Raw genomic sequence first — 18,041 nt, forward strand, 5'->3', positions numbered from 1 at the left:
TCGTGCCACTGCATTCTATCCAGCCTGGGCAACACAGCGAGACTCCGTCTCAAAAAAAAAAAAAAAAGAAAAGAAAAGAAAAAAAGAAAAAGAAAAAAAAAAACAGAAAATAACTCTGGCTTTGATATAATTGTTTTGGAGATTTAATCATAAAGATAGTGCTTTCTCGCTCTCTCTCTCTTTGCCGTTCTGTTATTTTCTTTCTATTTCTTTCTAATTAAGAGAGAAAGTTATCCTCTATTTGTAAGTGTTAAAGAATGCAATCACCATGATACTGCTTCACATCACCTTTAGTATAAAAGTGTCTTGTGTCTGGTAAACGCTTGCATCATCGTTGCGTGAAAGTGGAATAAATGAGTGAATATATGAATGTTAGAAATAAGTGGCCTGCACCAGGTTTTCTTCTCATTCTCTCTTGTTCTCTCTTGTCTTTCTTGTTCTCCTTTCTTTTCAACAATTAACAACTTTTATTAGGTATATAAATATCTCCTTTGTTCATCTTTGTCTTAATAAGAAACATTTTCGAGCAATATGAAATGTCTATGCATGACAGCATCCTAACTTACTTTCTCTTTTTTTTTTTTTTTTTTTTTTGTGAGATGGAGTCTCGCTCTGTCACCCAGGCTAGAGTGCAGTGGCGTTATCTGCAACCTTCGCCTCCTGGGAGGCAGGCTCAAGCAATTCTCCTGCCTCAGCCTCCTGAGTAGTTGGGACTGCAGGCACATGCCACGTGCCCAGCTAATTTTTCTATTTTTAGTAGAGAGGGGGGTTTTGCAATGTTGCCCAGGCCAGTCTTGAACTCGTGGGCTCAAGCAATCCACCTGCCTCGGCCTCCCAAAATGCTGGGATTAAAGGCGTGAGCCACCATACCCGGCCAGCATCCTAACTTTCTGTAGCAGTAAGTAGGGTCCCTAATAAAAGCTGAATATCATACTCATACCCACAATTTCTTACTTGGTTTAAACACAAAAGATTATCACTGCCAAACTGTGCAAAAGAATTGTTAGACTGTGTTTGAAAATGTTTTCTTTTAATAATACTGCAAATACCTGAGGCCAGGCAATAAAAGTAAGACACAAATATCTTATTTGGTAGTGTTTTCTTTTCAATATTGTTTTCAGACTCCCAATTGGAAAGAAGAGGTTTTGTATCATAGTTTATACTACATATTTGCATAAGCAGTAAATATTTTTCTCCTACTTAAAACAGAAACCAAATTATGTTTAGTAATTAGACTACCTTCAGCCACTGTGAAAGGACTTAGTTTAGGGTAAATGGTGTCTTTTCCTACATGGCTTCTATTATTATTATTTTTTTATTTATTTATTTATTTTTTTTTTTTGAGACGGAGTCTCGCTCTGCCGCCCAGGCTGGAGTGCAGTGGCCGGATCTCAGCTCACTGCAAGCTCCGCCTCCCGGGTTTACGCCATTCTCCTGCCTCAGCCTCCCGAGTAGCTGGGACTACAGGCGCCTGCCACCTTGCCTGGCTAGTTTTTTGTAATTTTAGTAGAGACGGGATTTCACCGTGTTAGCCAGGATGGTCTCGATCTCCTGACCTCGTGATCCGCCTGTCTCGGCCTCCCAAAGTGCTGGGATTACAGGCTTGAGCCACTGCGCCCAGCCGGCTTCTATTATTAGTAGAAGGTTACTACCTATGCTTCTAGGGCTCTCCAGATTGTAAGAGCTCATGAATTCACAATACGTGAAAAAGCAAGAGCAAACTACAGAATATCTAAACAGCTGTTTTATTACTTCCAGTATTTGCATGTATCCAATAACCATATAACCATGTAAATGTATTATAAAGCGTACCTCAATGACTGGAGGAGAATATTTCCAGTAAGTAGTATTAAAATATTTTCCCTGGCCAGGTGTGGTGGTTCATGCCTGTAATCCCAGCACTTTGGGAGGCCGAAGCAGGCAGATCATGAGGTCAGGAGTTTGAGACCAGCCTGATCAACATGGTAAAACCCCTCTCTACTGAAAATACAAAAATTAGCTGGGCATAGTGGCGCATGGCTGTAGTCCCAGCTACTCAGGAGGCTGAGGCAGGAGAATGGCGTGAACCTGGGAGGCAGAGGTTGCAGTGAGCCAAGATTGCACCACTGCACTCCAGCCTGGGTGACGGAGTGAGACTCCCTCTCAGAAACAAAAACAAAAACAAAAAACAACAACAACAAACTTTTCCCGTAGAGTATGTGTCACTCTTAGGTAGGTTACACTGTCCAGATGATCTTGCTTACACCATTTTCCTAACAGATCCCTTCTACAAGAGTTCAAAGGGATCTTTAGCTGATGTCCAATCATAACAAGTAGTTCTGAGGCGTTTCACATGAGTACCTGTTCTAGGAGGCTGTGTTCTCCAGAGCAGCGTTGATCACATAGCTCTGGCTAATGTCTAGGCAGGCTGGACACTCGGTCCTTCCTCGTCGCACACTGTTGGAAGCCATGTGCCAAGACTGCATTTGTGCTGCACCATCGTTGGGGGATGGTCCTGCTCCCTCCCCGATGGAGGTCACCAGGTTGGTGGGCGAGACATCTCTAACTAAGCAAACAAATATTCCCTTACAAACTGTGACAACTGCCATGAAGGATTCAAATGGGGCACACCCACTTAAGTCAGGAGGGTCAGGAAGGCCTGAGAGAGGAGGCAGCATTTGAGCATTTGAGCAGAGAACCTAGGGAGCAGGAGCAACAGCGGGGCTAGGAGGAGCAGGAACCTTGCATTAAGAGTGCCTGGTTGCTCATGAAGATCCATTTATTTAGCCATGAATTAAAAGGCGGCGGCCTCCTTTTCTGAACTTACCTCAGAATTTAGACCTGAGGAAGCGGGTACACAGATTCCTGAAAAGCCAGAAACAGTACAGAGAGAATGGAGGAGAGCAAAGCAGGCAGAGGCCACATGCATGCCGGATAAAGGTCCCAGGATGCTGCTAGGAGAGCACTGGCCATGAGAGTAAACAGAAAAATGGAAATGAAACCTGTTTTTATAATGAATAATTTTATAGTCTAAGTTTAAATAAAGATTGGGTTTTCCCATTTCTGGGGGCAAACAAACATGTGTTAATAGCTTTTTAAAAATAGAATGGGAATTCTACCGAGGCCCATTACGGAACAGGGGGCAGGCCAAGTGCCGGAACACACTGGCCATCTGATGCCAACCACGTGGGTCCTTTGAATAAATCTGCGTTTTTATCACTTCACCCTGCTCACCAATGTGACTGGATTAAAAGGCTTCATAACAGTCTGTACAACTGCTAATGATGTAACTCCGCTCTTACATGTTTATTTTAGTGTTGGATTTTTATTGTCAAGGTCACTCCGAGGATATGCGGATTCTTAACTACACAAAATTGGTACTTAGCCTTGGTCTATTTTGTCTTGTATCTTTTTTTTTCTTTCCTGTTCCCAGGAGTCTGCCTTCTCTGTGAATCCCCCTCTAACAGGATGTCGTGGTTTATTTATTCCCTGCCCTTTGCCATGTGGATGGGCGGATTTTTAACCTTTTAGTACCATCATCCTTTGTGGTAGGTTCCTGTTTCTCTGCTATCTTGGGAACTCCTGCTGTTCGACCGTGGTGTTTGCATATTTATAAACTCTTAACCATTACTCTTCAAGCAGACCAGCTGCTGCATGAGAGCTATTTGCTGTTCCTCAGCATTGTTTTCTAGTCTCATTTAGCAAGACCTTTGCTTATTGTATTTCCAGTTGTGACTGTTGTGGAACAGGCTTGACAGAACCACTGAAATTGTAAAGAAACTCAGGCAGCCTGCATAGACCTCCAGCTCCCTGGGTCTGCCTGTAAAGAGTGGACGCTGGGGCAGATGGAGAGCAGCAGGCACTCGGAGTCAGGTCTGAGATCTGCAAATGGCTTTGCCACTTGCTGGTTGTAAGGCGTGGTGGGGGCTGGGATCAAATCACCTCCCCAGCTCTCTGTTTCTTTGTCTATACAATGGTGATCAAACTGGATATGTCCACTGAGCACCAGGTGTCCTGAAGAGACGGGCGGGGGTGGAGGCAGCATGAGTGGAAGGTAAGCATGTTGGCAGGGGCCCCAGGGCCCGGGCAGCTCTCTAGAGAAAGGATTTCATGGCTTTAAAACCACAGGACTCTGTCATCTCTAAGGTTCTTTCCAACTTCAAATACACCTCTGATTCCATGAACGGATGATAGTCTTGTGCCTTCCTGCTTTATTACTGGTGGTGAGGCCCTGCCAAGGCAAGGAGGGAAGTGGACTAGGAGCTAGGCCTGAGGCTAGGGTGGAGCCCCCAAGTTTCCTATCAGCACACCAAACTGAACTGAAGCCCCCCACATGATTGGAAAGTGATAGAGAAAGTGATGGCGTTTATGCCCTTGATTCAGGTTGTTGGGTTTAAAACTGAAGATCCATATGATGGGGTGACTTTTACTCCTTGAAAGAGTACCAGTGCCGTGCCATGTGGCAGGGTGAAGACAAAAGGCAGTACCAGGTTCCCTGACCGTGGGCTTGTGCTTCTTCATGGGTAGGGAAGGGGAGCACTGGATGCAGTTAGTTACATCCTTGCTAGATCCCAGATCCTCACTTTTTCCTTTTGAAAGAAGTCTAAGTAATAGACTTACTTTCCTTCTTCAACAGATAGTAGTTAAAACCAAGTGGCAACTTGGTAGGCAGCCAGCTGGTTATCTATGACTCAAACTATTAAGGATGGAGACATCTGTACCTGGGCCACGTTCTTCCCAGAGGAGTCCTTACTAAGTCAGAGGGCGTTATTGTGACATCTGACCTTGAGGATGGTTCAACATGTCAATGCTGTATAAGCAAATTCTTTATCTAGTAAAAATGGCTCGGCATGGATAATATGTGGTTTCTTCTTCTCCTTCCTCCTCCTCCTCCTCTTCCTGCTCCCCCTCCTCCTCCTCCTCCTTCTTCTTCTTTTTTTTCCCCTTGAGACAGGGTTTCACTCTGTTGCCCAGACTGGAGAGAGAGCAGTGGCATAATCACTGCTCACTGCAGCCTCAACCTCCCAGGCTTAAGTGACTCTCCTCCCCCAGCCTCCCAAGTAGCTGGGACCATAGGCATGCTCCACCACTCCCTGATAATTTTTAAAATTTTTTGTAGAAATGGGGTTTCCCTATGTTGCCCAGGCTAGTCTGGAAATCCTGGCCTCAAGCAATCCTCTTGCCTCAGCCTCCCAAAGTGTTGGGATTACAGGCATGAGCTACCATGCTGCTGCCATCTTCTTCTTCTCCTTTCTCTTCTCTTTCCTCTTCTCCTTCCTCTTCTCCTCCTTTTTCTCCTCCATCTTCTCCTTCCTCTTCTTCCTTCTTTTCTCTTCCTTCTTCCTTCTTTTTTCTTCCTTCTTCCTTCTTCTTCTTTCTTCTTCTTCTTCTTCTTCTTCATTTTTTAATTAGAGATGAGGTCTCACTATGTTGCCCAGGCCGATCTTGAACTCCTGGGCTCAAGTAATCCTCCTGCCTCAGTCTCCAAAGTAGCTGAGATTACAGATGTGTACCACTGCGCCCAGCAACACATAGTTTTTTTTTTTAAAGATGTACAAGAAAATGGCTCACGCCTGTAATCCCAGCACTTTGGGAGGCCGAGATGGGTGGATCACGAGGTCAGGAGATCGAGACCATCCTGGCTAACACGGTGAAACCCCATCTCTACTAAAAACACAAAAATTAGCCGGGTGCGGTGTTGGGCGCCTATAGTCCCAGCTACACGGGAGGCTGAGGCAGGAGAATGGCGTGAGCCCGGGAGGCGGAGTTTGCAGTGAGTGGCCACTGCACTCCAGCCTGGGCGACAGAGCTAGACTCCGTCTCAAAAAAAAAAAAAAAAATGTACAAGAAAAAATTTGATTCTAGGAATGGATTTATAAGACAGCTTTGCATTTCCTCTGGGTCAAGGGAAACAAGTTTATTAATTGCAGTGTCTTTGGAACAGGTACACATTTTAATATTATTAGAGAAAGAATTTCTGGCCTGCAAATAATCTGATATGAACTAGAGAATAAATATATTCCTACACTGCAGGAGAAAGCAAAACATAATGTTCTGCCGGGCACGGTGGTTCACACCTGTAATCCCAGCACTTTGGGAGGCCGAGGTGGGTGGATCACGAGGTCAGGTGATTGAGACCATCCTGGCTAACACAGTGAAACCCCGTCTCTACTAAAAATACAAAAAAGTAGCTGGGCGTGGTGGCGGGCGCCTGTAGTCCCAGCTACTCAGGAGGCTGAGGCAGGAGAATGGTGTGAACCCAGGAGGCGGAGCTTGCAGTGAGCTAAGATTGTGCCACAGTACTCCCGCCTGAACTACAGAGTGAGACTCCATCTCAAAACAAACAAACAAACAAACAAAAAATGTAATGTCCTATTTCTATCCACAGATACTTAAGAGGGAAAGGGAGAAGGAAAGGAAAGAATGGAATTAGGAATTACATGGCATAACTTGGGATACCTGTTACAGCTAAATCATTTGTGATCTGATTTCCATGTTGGTGGGGCTTGGCCTGTTTCTGGAGGTTTCTCCTGCCTTCCCTCATTTTCCCCAGCTTTCTTCATTCAGCACACATTCTTTTTTCTCCCATCCTCTGTGGGTAAAATCTGGGGGGCTTGTGACCCTCTGAGATGTTTCTTGCTGCACTTCTCTGTGCACAGCGCTGACAGGCAAAGTACACACACTGTCAGTTCTTGCACCTGTCAGGAGCAGCTTGCCTCCGCATGCAGAACACAGGGTGATCATGCATCTGAGGAAATGACTGTCTTTTCCATTTCTTATCTTCTGCACAAGCCAGTGGTAAGTTCTGTTTACTTATCTTGGCTTATGCACACGTAAACTGTAGGTATTATTTTTCATTTACAAGGTTTTTGCTATCCTTGGGTTGGTTTATAATGTTGTTAGTCAGACCAGGTTGTGTCTTAATGTCCAGACACTGAATTAGCATATTATGAACCCACCAACTGGATTTTCCTCTGAAGCAAAATCGACAAAAGGTGTGTCAGCCATTTTGTTAAGCTTGAGCAAGGGTGGGCAAACTATGGCCTGTGAGCCAAATTTGGCCCACAGGCTGTTTTTGTACAACCAGTGAGCTAACAATGGTTTTTACATGTTTAAATAATTTGGAAAAAACCAACAGAAAAATAATGTTCTGTGACATAAGAAAATTATTTCAAATTTCAGGGTTTATAAATATAATTTTATTGGAACACAGTTATAATCATTTATTTACCAGCTGTTATTTATTTGTTTGTTTATTTACCTATTTATTTTGAGACAGGGTCTGGCTTTGTTGCTCAGGATGGTGGTGCAGTAGTGCAATCACAGGTCACTGCAACCTCTCCTACCGGGTTCAAGCGATCCTCCCACCTCAGCCTCCCAAGTAGTTGGGACTACAGGTGTGCACCACCATGCCCAGCTAGTTTCTTTGTATTTTTTGTAGAGATAGGGTTTTGCCATGTTGCCCAGGCTGGTCTCAAACTGCTCAGCTCAAGCAATCTGCCTGCCTCAGCCTCTGAAAGTGCTGGGATTACAGGCATGAGGTACCACACTCAGCCCCTTTACCTGCTGTTAATGGCTGCTGTCACACTACAATAAAATCGGGCAGTTGTAACAGATACTGTATTGACTCACAAGTCCATAAAGTATTTGCTATACTGGCCCTTTACAGAAAAGGTTTGCTGACCCCTTTGCTTGTATAATTAAACAGCAACAATAGTTCACATATAGTGGGTCTTCCTCTGTGCCAGGCAATGTGCTAAGCATCTTTTGGGCATTATTTTGTTTAATCCTCATAACATCCCTATAAAGTGTATCTCTTTTCACTGCCATTTTACAGAAGAAGAAAAGGAGGGTCAGAGAGGTGGTGTAATTTGGCCAAAATCACACAGCTGGGCAGTATCAGAGGTGGGATTTGTACCCACATTTGTCTGATTCCAGAGCCTGGATTCTTGTCCACCACAGAACACCAACACCCATGCATTTCCTTGGTGGGTCTGAAGTAAAGGCCACAGATAAAAATCGTTAATTGTCTGAGGCTTAATTAACTTTTATTTCAAGTACTTTAATTTAGTTTAATTTAGAGTTTGAGATTTAATATCTGTCTCTCTTATGAGAATGTATATGTTCCTTAAGGATAGTGACTATCTGTGGCTTCTAACACAGTGCCCAGCACATAGTAGAAGATAAGTTAAAAGCCTGTTGAATGAAGTGGATAGGGAGTAGGAAAGAGCGCAGGAGAAAGGGGGAGGAAGAATGGAGGATGAGAGACATTATCAAGGAAGAGTCGGGGTGCCCAGCATTGGCCCTGAGGTCATGGATGGTTCTGCTTGGCACTGGGCTCACCCTGACCCAGGGCTCACAGGTCTAGGCACAACACCCTCAGGTCAGACCTCACCTGACCGTGTGCACATTCCATCCGCTGCAGTTTGGCGTCTATTCTTCCGCCCTTGCTCTTCCCTGTTGCCTCTGGTGGCATTGTGGCTTCCTGGCACTGGTCCAGATGCAATGCCAACCTTGAGAGGTGCATCAATATTTGTTTAGAGTGCATTCATTTGGAGAAGGACGTGGAAGTGAGGCCTCCCATTCTCACGTCCAGAGATGATGACTTACGTCAAAGGGCAAAACTGACGCTGGAAGGGGACCAAAAGGAATCATTTCTCTTCTGATCTTTTTAAGAAGGCTGCTGGCTCTAAGGAAGAGATGCTGGCCAGTGAGGACTCATTTCCACATGCCGCTGACCAGCACAAAAGTCCAGGTTTCTTTCTCATGAGAACCAGTGGCAGGTAGGCATGAACAGACTCTCTTCCTTCCTGGGACTGGCCTGGGACTAGAGTTAGTGTGAGACCTCAGCAAGAGTAACAAAGTAGCACTGCAGCCTCTCAGCTGTGTCAAAACCAGCAGGGAGACACCAGTGCTAAGTGGGTAAGGATGCAGAGGGAGGCTGTGTTCAGCCTGGTGTGATAAAAGTGTACAGGCACTGGGTGCGGTTGCTCACGCATGTAATCCCAGCACTTTGGGAGGCCGAGGCAAGCAGATCATTTGAGGTCAGGAGTTCGAGATCAGCCTGGCCAACATGGCAAAACCCCATCTCCACTAAAAATACAAAAGAATTAGCTGGGCTTGATGGCACACGACTGTAATCCCAGCTACTTGGGAGGCCGAGGCAGGAGAATTGCTTGAACCCGGGAGGCTGAGGTTGCTGTGAGCCAATATAGCGCCACTGCACTCCAGCCTGGGAGACAGAGTGAGACTCTGTTTCAAAAAAAAAAAAAACAGAAAAACAAACAAAAAAAAAACTGTATAGGCATATCTCTTCTGATTTTGCATGATTCTGCTCACTCTCATTTATTGATGTATTTTACGTGGCTTATGAAAGGGTGATGAGGTGTAGTGTATTATGAAGCTATTCATATGTCCAAAGAAACCCCACAAAGGCTTACTGAATCCTTAAATGAGCCCAGCTCCAGGAGTAAAAAAGTGTATTATCAGTCATTTCTAAAGGAACTCATAAATGTAGCAGTGGCCATAATAATGATAGTAATAATTTATGTTCTGACTGCTTATGATGCATCAGGCACTGGATCATGTTTGTTTGTTTGTTTGTTTTGAGACGGAGTCTCGCTCTGTCACCCAGGTTGGGGTGCCCTGACGCAATCTCGGCTCACTGGAGCGTCCGCCTCCCGGATTCAAGGATTCTTGTGCTTCAGTCTCCTGAATAGCTGGGATTACAGTCGCCCGCCACCATGCCCAGCTAGTTTTTGTACTTTTAGTAGAGACAGGGTTTTGCCATGTTGGCCAGGCTAGTCTTGAACTCCTGACCTCAGGTGATCCACCTGTCTCGGCCTCCCAAAGTGCTGATTTTACAGGCGTGAGCCACCGTGCCCGGCCTGGATCAGGTCCTTTATATAGACTAAAACCATTTCCTTCTCCTAACAATGCTATGTAGTCAGTACCCTTGTCATCCCCCGTACACTTGAGGTAATTGAGGCATAGAGGTTAAATTACTTACCCAGGGTTATACAACTTATAAGTGGCAGAGCCAGGATCCAAACCCATTCTTGGCTCTAGAGCCCATCCTCTTCTCCACCACCGCACCTGAGACTGTGTGTTAGGCCTGGGGCTGACACTGACACACTGGATCATTTAATCATCACAATGGCATTAGGAGGTATCATTTTACAAATGAGCTAACAGAGAGGCAAGGAGCAACCTGCAGATAAAGCAAATCCAGATGTGTCTCCAGAGCCCGTGCCTTAATCGCAGATGCATTCTGACTTTCATCGTAGAATTGTAATCGTGGATGAAAGTGACCCTGAGTTGTAGTGTCAGGCAGGCTGCTTAGGAAAATACTCTTTTGGTAACAAGTTGGAGGGGCAGCCTTCTGAGGATGGCGTCAGATTCCCCTGTCCTCGGATTAGCTCCCTCTGCCAAAGTGCCCAAACTCCTACTTCAGTGTCATCTCCAGGTTTTAAAGCATGGAAACCCAGGCATGTTACCCGGAGAAAGTCCCACCCCCACAATGGGCGCATCGGCTCAGAACCCTCCAGGGTTGGCAGGCAGAGAGCTGTCGACCCTGGACACGGAAAAAGGCCACAGTTGAGAGAACCCCCGTTGCTGGAGGGCCAGGCGGGGGCGATCCCCGGGGCTCCCAGCTTTTAATGCCGTCACCGCGGGCCTGACTCCCTCCTCTTCCCCACACAGCCACCACTTGAATCAGTTCTTTTACAGAGTGATTCTGTTTCCTGGTGAGACAAAAAGGTTAGAAATGGAAACCTAGAGGGGGTGGGGGAAAGACAGAGGTTCGGAATACCAGCGCGCAATCGCCATGTGGGTGGAGGGGACCCGCCTGCTTTTCTTCCGCCTGAGAGCAGCTCCGCTCCCGCCTCGGGGTGGGGCCTGTTGCCATGGAGCCCGGGCGCGGGGCGGAGCCCGAGGAGTGAAAGTGCTGCCGGCTCCGCCTGGCCTGTGAGGCCGGGGCTGTCTGAGATTTCCCCAGGTCTGTGGTTATGACCGTAGGATGGAATCGTAGAGGTCGGGTGATTTGGTCAGCAGAGAAGAACATTTGTGAGGTTCTCTCTGAACTACATATTGGTCTAAAAGGAATCCACTGTCTGGGACCGAGAGGAAGGAATGTGTGGAAGAGACAGGCATTATTAGCAGCGCGTCCGTCTGGGCCACCTCCCTGCTTCCGCCCCTACCCTGGGGGCTCTGCTCGGCCTCCGCCAGCGCAGTCGCCCACGGAGACTCCTGGACTCTTAAATCCCAGCCCTGTAGTCAAAACCACTGCATTAATTAAACAAGGTAAATTGGTGAGGCAAGCAGGAACTTGGCACGGCCTTGAATTTAATTGTTAAAATAAGAAGTGTGGTCATGGAGCTCTGCTTAGGAGAAAAACAGTACTTGATACCGATGTGCACATCGGTGTAGACACAGATGCAATCAGGAACCCATAGTGAGCACTGGGAGCTTACATTCCGGGTATACTCAGGATACATAGTCAACTTTGAATTCTCCAGGCCTAACAATGGGCGAAACAAAAGAGCTTTGTGTCTGCTTGCCTTTGCTTTTTGTTATAGTCAGAGCAGGACAAAGAATAATGAAGGAGTAGACATGTTATTACTTGGGCATTTAATAATCAGTGCATAGCAGAGCCTTGTGTTTTGCTTGTCTTTTTTTTTTTTTTTTTTCTTTTTTTTTTTTTTCAAGACGAGGCCTCACTCTATCACCCAGACTGGAGCACAGTGGCCCCATCTCAGCTCACTACAACCTCGGCCTCTTGGGTTCAAGTGATTCTCCTGCCTCAGCCTCCAGAGAAGCTGGGACTACAGGCACGTGCCACCATGCCTGGCTAATTTATGTATTTTTAGTAGTGACTGGGTTTCGCCATGTTGACAAGGCTGGTCTCCAGCGCCTGACCTCAAGGGATCTGCCTGCCTTGGCCTCAAAAAGTGCTGGGATTACAGGCGTGAGCCACCACACTAGGCCTACGTCAGTCTTTTCTACAAAACTACAGAACTCTCTATCAAGAATAATGCTAGAGAAGGATTATTAATGGGATGGTTTGTAAGTACCTAGAAAAAAAAGCATCCTGAGTTCCATAAGAATAAATGATACCAGACCAACCAAAATTCCTTGTTGGATAGGGTTGCTGGGCATGAATTTATGTTCAATATGAGTCAATATGAGAAAAGTGCCAAGAAAGGTACAAGGACCTCAGAGGTACTTAATAGAAGGATGGAGCCTGGAGCAAGCAAAGTGATGGTCTTGCTCTGTTCTGTGCTGGGCAGATCCCACCTGGATATGTCTTCAGTTTGGGGCAGCTCCCTGATGGGAAACATACTGGGCAGGGAGTGAAGGGTGCTTGACCTGGGTCACCTTTACTGCAAATACAGCCTGGCTGCAGAGGGCTATCCTGATCCTTGAGACCCAGTCAGCACGAGTGTGAGCTGCAGGCGAAACTCAGTCCCCAGGAGTGATTTTGAGAGGTTTTGTTCATGTCATTTATTTTTGTGTCACCAGTGCCTTGTGTACCACTGGCACACAATCATTTGTGCAATGTATAACATTAAAGGGTCATCCCAAGGCCAGGCCAGTTCTGGTGTGAATTCTTGGATTGGAACTGGGTCAGCTGGTTCCCGATAAATCTACTTCTATCCACATAACCCCAACAGGTTAAGGCCAACTTGCACCTTTTCTCTTTTAAGGATGCTTAAGAGAAAGTCCTTTCTGCTTCATTCACCATTACTTCCTGACAGTCCTGTCTGTTCTTAAAAACCTCCCCCACAGCCTCTAATGAATGATCCCAACCCCTAAACATAGGGGGCCTCACCAGGGCTACTGCCAGTAGAGAGGAAGGGGCTCAGCCTCTTGGGGTCCAAACCAAACCACTCAATCAAACTGACCACAGAGAGTCTGGACTGTCCAGAAGGAGCTCGGCTTTGAGGGCCACACCTGGAGTGCTAACCTGAAATCCATCATAGTAATACTTCCTCTCCAGTTGCTCATGCTTGAACTGAAGGCTGGAAATAATTACTTCTTACCATCTTCTTTTATAAAACCATTGGGCAATACTTTTCATAAAGTTTTTATGTTTGTTTGTTTTCTTTATATCTTTAAAAATTTTTTCTACTTGACATGTTAATGAGGTACAGTATGATGTTTCAATATGGATGCATATTGTGTAATGATTAAATCAGGATACTTAGCATATGCATCACCTTATACCTTTCTTTGTAGTGAGAACATTCAAAATTCTCTCTTCTAGCTATTTTGAAATATACAGGGCGGGTACAGTGGCTCATGCCTGTGATTTCAACACTTTGGGAAGCTGAGATGGGCATATCACTTGAGCCCAGGAGTTCTAGACCAGCCTGGGCAGCATGGCAAAACCCTGTCTCCATAAAAAAATACAAAAAAATTAACTGAGCGTGGTGGTGTATGCCTGTAGTCCCAGCTACTGGGGAGACTAAGGTGGGAGGATCGCTTGAGGCCAGGAGGTCGAGGCTGCAGTGAGCAGCAGTCACGCCACTGCACTCCAGCTTGGGCGACAGAGTGACACCCTGTCTCAAAAAATACAAATTAAAAAATGAAATCTACAGTGCATTATTGTTAACTGTAGTCACTCTACTGTACAATAGAACACTAGAACTTGTTCCTCCTATCTAACTGTAACTTTGTATCTGTTGACTAATCTCTCCCTATCTGCCTCCTCCAACCCCAATAAAGCTTGTTGAAATCAGAGACACAGAAAATGAAATGATGATTGCATTAGGCAGTGTTTATAAGCTCCTGATTTCAGTTGGCCTCTGCTAGTTCGTTATATTTATCCCACGCTGAAACACATCACCTCTCTACTTAGCAGGAAGTGTTCTATTCTGGAGTTGCCTGATTACTGTTCCTGTTCTTTCACATCCTGGGGCAGGTGACATGCTGAAAGAGGAATGGTGCCAGCCACAAGACCTGGACTCTAGTTCACCTCTATTATATTGTGGCTACTCCATTCTGGGCTGGTCACTTTACCTTTCTACATCTCAATTTCCACTAAAATAATAATGCCTGCTCTACCCGTTTCTAGGTTAGCTTTGAGGATCAAAGAGAAAATCTATGAAGGTACTTTCTCTCTCTATATATATATTTTGAGACAGAGTCTCACTCTGTTGCCCAGGCTGAAGTGCAGTGGCATGATCTCGGCTCACTGCAACCTCTGCTGCCCAGGTTCAAGCGATTCTCCTGCCTCAGCCTCCTGAGTAGCTGGGATTACAGGTGCCTGCCACTGCACCCGGCTAATTTTTGTAGTTTTAGTAGGGACGGGGTTTCGCCATCTTGGCCAGGCTGGTCTTGAACTGCTGACCTTGTGATCCACCCGCCTCGGCCTCCCAAAGTGCTGGCAGGCGTAAGCCACTGTTCCCGGCCTGTGAAAGTACTTTCTAAATAATAAACTAGCAGATATGAAGAATTGCCTGTCCATAATGGTCTCTGATCCAACTAATTTTTCAATTCTGAGATGAACTTTCACCTTTATGTCATATGTTCATTCACAGGACTTTCATCATTCCCCATGTACTTACTGGGCACCTAGTATGTGACAGGCACTGCATTAAGGGTTAGTGAGTTAAAGGTAAAAGATGGAACCTTCAACAGCTTCCAGCAAGAATGCTGTGTAGTACACAGGAGTGGTACTCAATCCAGACTGTGGGTGGGAGGGTCTGGGCATCAGAGGAAGAGTCAGAGAATCCTTCCTAAAGTGAGTGGTAGCTTTGCTGAGTTCTAAAGGAATCTGAGAAGTTAACCAGGGGCAGGAGGCAGGAGAGGATGGGAGCGTTCCTGGCAGAACAAGTGGTAGGTGAGCCTAGAGATTAGTGTTTCTCAAAGGGGATGCTACTGACATTAGTGTTGTGGGGACAGATGTACTTTTAAGGTACTCTCCCATGCACTGGAGCAGGTTTGGCATCCCTACACCCAGGCACTAAATGTTAGTAGTTACCTGCCCCCACATGCACTGGGTATAACAGCCACAGTGCCCCTTCACATTTCCAAATGCACACCCTACTCCACCATGGGAGGGGTTGGTACCATTCCTTGGCTAAGAGCCACTGCTAAAAAATACATGTGGAATCGTCAGAGGTGTTTGAACCAGAGCAACTCCGTCTTGAATAGGAGTCAGGTAAAATGAAGCTGAAACCTCCTGGGCTGCGTTCCCAGATGGTTAAGGCATTCTAAGTCATAGGATGAGATAGGAGGTCGGCACAACATACAGACCTTGCTGATAAAACAGGTTGTAGTAAAGGAGCTGGCCCAAACCACCAAAACCAAGATGGCCGCGAGAGTGACCTCTGGTCCTCCTCACTGTTACACTCCCACCAGCGCCGTGACAGTTTACAAATGCCATGGCAACGTCAGGAGGTTACCCTATATGATCGAAAAAGGGGAGGCATGAATAATCCACCCCTTGTTTAGCATATCATCAAGAAATAACCATATAAATGGGCAACCAGCAGCCCTTGGGGCTGCTCTGCCTATGGAGTAGCCGTTCTTTTATTCCTTTACTTTCTCTATAAACTTGCTTTTGCTTTGCACTATGGACTCGCTCTGAATTCTTTCTTGCTGGAGATCCAAGAACGCTCTCTTGGGGTCTGGATGGGGACTGCTTTCCAGTAACAGAATTCTTACGAACTAGAGTGTGACTAGGGAGGACAGAAGGTAGAAAATAATCAGGAAGCAGATGCCGGGTTGTAAATTACCTTGTATGCCATCGTAAGATGTTTACTTTCTGGGATACATTTTCTGGAGCAGGGATGGGCAGACTGTATATAAAGTGCATTGGATTGAACTTGGCACATCATACAAGGTCAGTAAATACTGGATCACTATCTCTCATGCTCCTGCCAATCCCAATTTAGTAGCGTACATCCTCTTCTTATGCATAGGCACTGTCTGTATACTTCTCCAGTGCACAAATCATAGTCAGACTGACTGATGACAGTGTAGCTCTAATCTCCATTCAGCTGGAGGGAAACAGTGGGGAGAGACAAGACAGCTCCAAGAAGTCAATAAGGTGTGCAGTGGCTATAATCCCAAGAATCTTGGGCTCTTCTCTGCCCTTGAGACCCCCCGAGTCCGACCACTTGAGACCGCAATGCGGGAAACTCCAACTCAGAAACACAACCAGCCGCCACTCTCACCATCTACATACCTGTTTTCAGGAAGTGCCAAGGAGATGATGGCACTCCTTGATGATGGCACTTCGGTGGGGGCCTCCCACAGTTACCCAAGCCTCAACTTGTAAACAGTTGGTTTCAGTTGCCAAGACATACGCTAAAAACAAGGCTGCATTTTCCTATAATAAGCAATATTATGTGTGTTTGTTAGATTCTGAGCCCCCAAAACCCATTTAACCCATATAGTAGTTAAGCCATGGTGGTGAGGGTATTTGAAACCCAGCTATCCTATGTAATGCTATTTCCAGGGAAGAGATATTCCCAATTCCAGGTAAAAGATCAGAAACAGTTATCACCTGCATTTGTTCTACCTTTACCCCAGGCTTCAGTTATACTTAGGTATTACTCTCAGGTCCCATGAGCCATCTCATGCCTTTGACTGTGCTGCACTCAGTGCCTGAAATGCTCCGCACACCTCCCTGGCCCTTCATATCCCTTCTATGGGTACCCAGAGCATTCGCTTTCTCTTGCTGTTAAGCGTTTATCACTCTGAATTGCAATTGCCTGCTTACTAATCCATCTCCCACACTAGATTGTGACGTCCCTGAGGGCTCAGAAATATTAAATTCTTCTCTATATCCTCAGTGCCTATTCAGTGCTTGGAACACACAACACTCAACAAGTGTTCATTGGAATGAATGATTGAATGAGTAAGTTAACATCCTCTGACTAGAAGCCCAGCAACAAGACCAAAGATCTCTCCCACTTCTCCACCTTCAGAGAACAGAAACCTGGTCTAGTTATAGGTCCCAAGAATCTGGGTTGACTGGAAGAAGAGAACGAGAGAGATCAGGAGAAAGAATGTGTTGGGGAGGGGTCAGCATTCGATGAATTTGGCCTTGGGGTAGGCTTCGTAGCAGAATGAGAAGAAGAGAGGACCCCTGTCATAGTAAGTCAGACACCTGTCTGATGGCCTGTCTTAGAAAGAAGGTATTGTAAAACTCAGTGGGGGTAGCCTGCTTCTAGTTTTAGGAGTTGGTCCTAATGAAACTGTAACTTCTAAAGCAGAACATATGTCCACACAAAACCTTGTACACAAATGTTTATAGCAGCACTGTTCATAATGGCCAAAAAGTGGAAACAACGCAGTGTCCATCGGCTGACGAACAGATGAACAAAATGTGCTAAATTCATGCGATGGAAACTCGTTCAGCCATACAAAGGAATGAAATACTGACACATGCTACCACATGGATGAACTTGGAAAACATTCTGCCAAGTGAAAAGAGCAAGCCACACAAGACCACATATTATATGATTCCAGTCCAGAACAGGGAAACCTTTAGCAACAGAAAGTAGATTAGTGATTGCTTAGGACTGTGGGGATGTGATGTGGGAGGGAAGAGAGTGATAGCTAAAGGGTATGGGTTGGATATTTGTTTGTTTGTCTGAGGTGATGAAAATGTTCCAAAATTGGCTGTGGTAATACTTGCCCACATCTATGAATATACTAAGAACCATTACATTGTACACTTTAAATGGGTGAATTGTATGGGATATGAATTACAATCAATGAAGCTTTTAAAAAAATCTGCAAAACTTCTAAAGCAGGGTGCTAACTGGGATTTTGAGAACTGTGTATCACCTAAAATGGCATGCCAAAATTGGCATGTATGTGCACTTCTGGGGTCTGTCAATTTTGCTGTTTTCTTTATGATCCCACTCCTCCTACTACCACCAAAGGTAATCATCACTGCTCTGCAGAGCTGAGGACCCCTTCAAGAGCTCACTGTAATGCTTGACTGCGTGGAAAGAATGTGATAAATATTAATGTAATCAAATATGCAGATGCCCAGTTTTTTAAAATAAACATTATTAGCAATCCCTTTGAAACTAGTAACTAAG

The 18,041-nt window shown here is 45.5% G+C and overlaps 1 protein-coding gene across 7 annotated transcripts in view; it reads left to right on the forward strand.

Annotated features, from left to right (window-relative positions):
* The window catches only part of TRIM2 (tripartite motif containing 2), a 135,850-nt gene that overhangs the window by 35,862 nt on the left and 81,947 nt on the right, over positions 1–18,041 (forward strand). The window contains exon 1 of one of the 7 annotated variants that reach the window (XM_030917467.1): positions 8,682–8,762. The exons of the other annotated variants lie outside the window; for them this stretch is intronic. The gene's annotated coding sequence lies outside the window, so the exon portion shown is untranslated. Of the gene's footprint in view, positions 1–8,681; positions 8,763–18,041 lie in introns of those variants that run through there. 7 annotated transcript variants of the gene reach the window in all.

The sequence above is a fragment of the Rhinopithecus roxellana genome, chromosome 2, assembly GCF_007565055.1.
Source record: "Rhinopithecus roxellana isolate Shanxi Qingling chromosome 2, ASM756505v1, whole genome shotgun sequence".
In the NCBI taxonomy this organism is placed as follows: Eukaryota; Metazoa; Chordata; class Mammalia; order Primates; family Cercopithecidae; genus Rhinopithecus; species Rhinopithecus roxellana.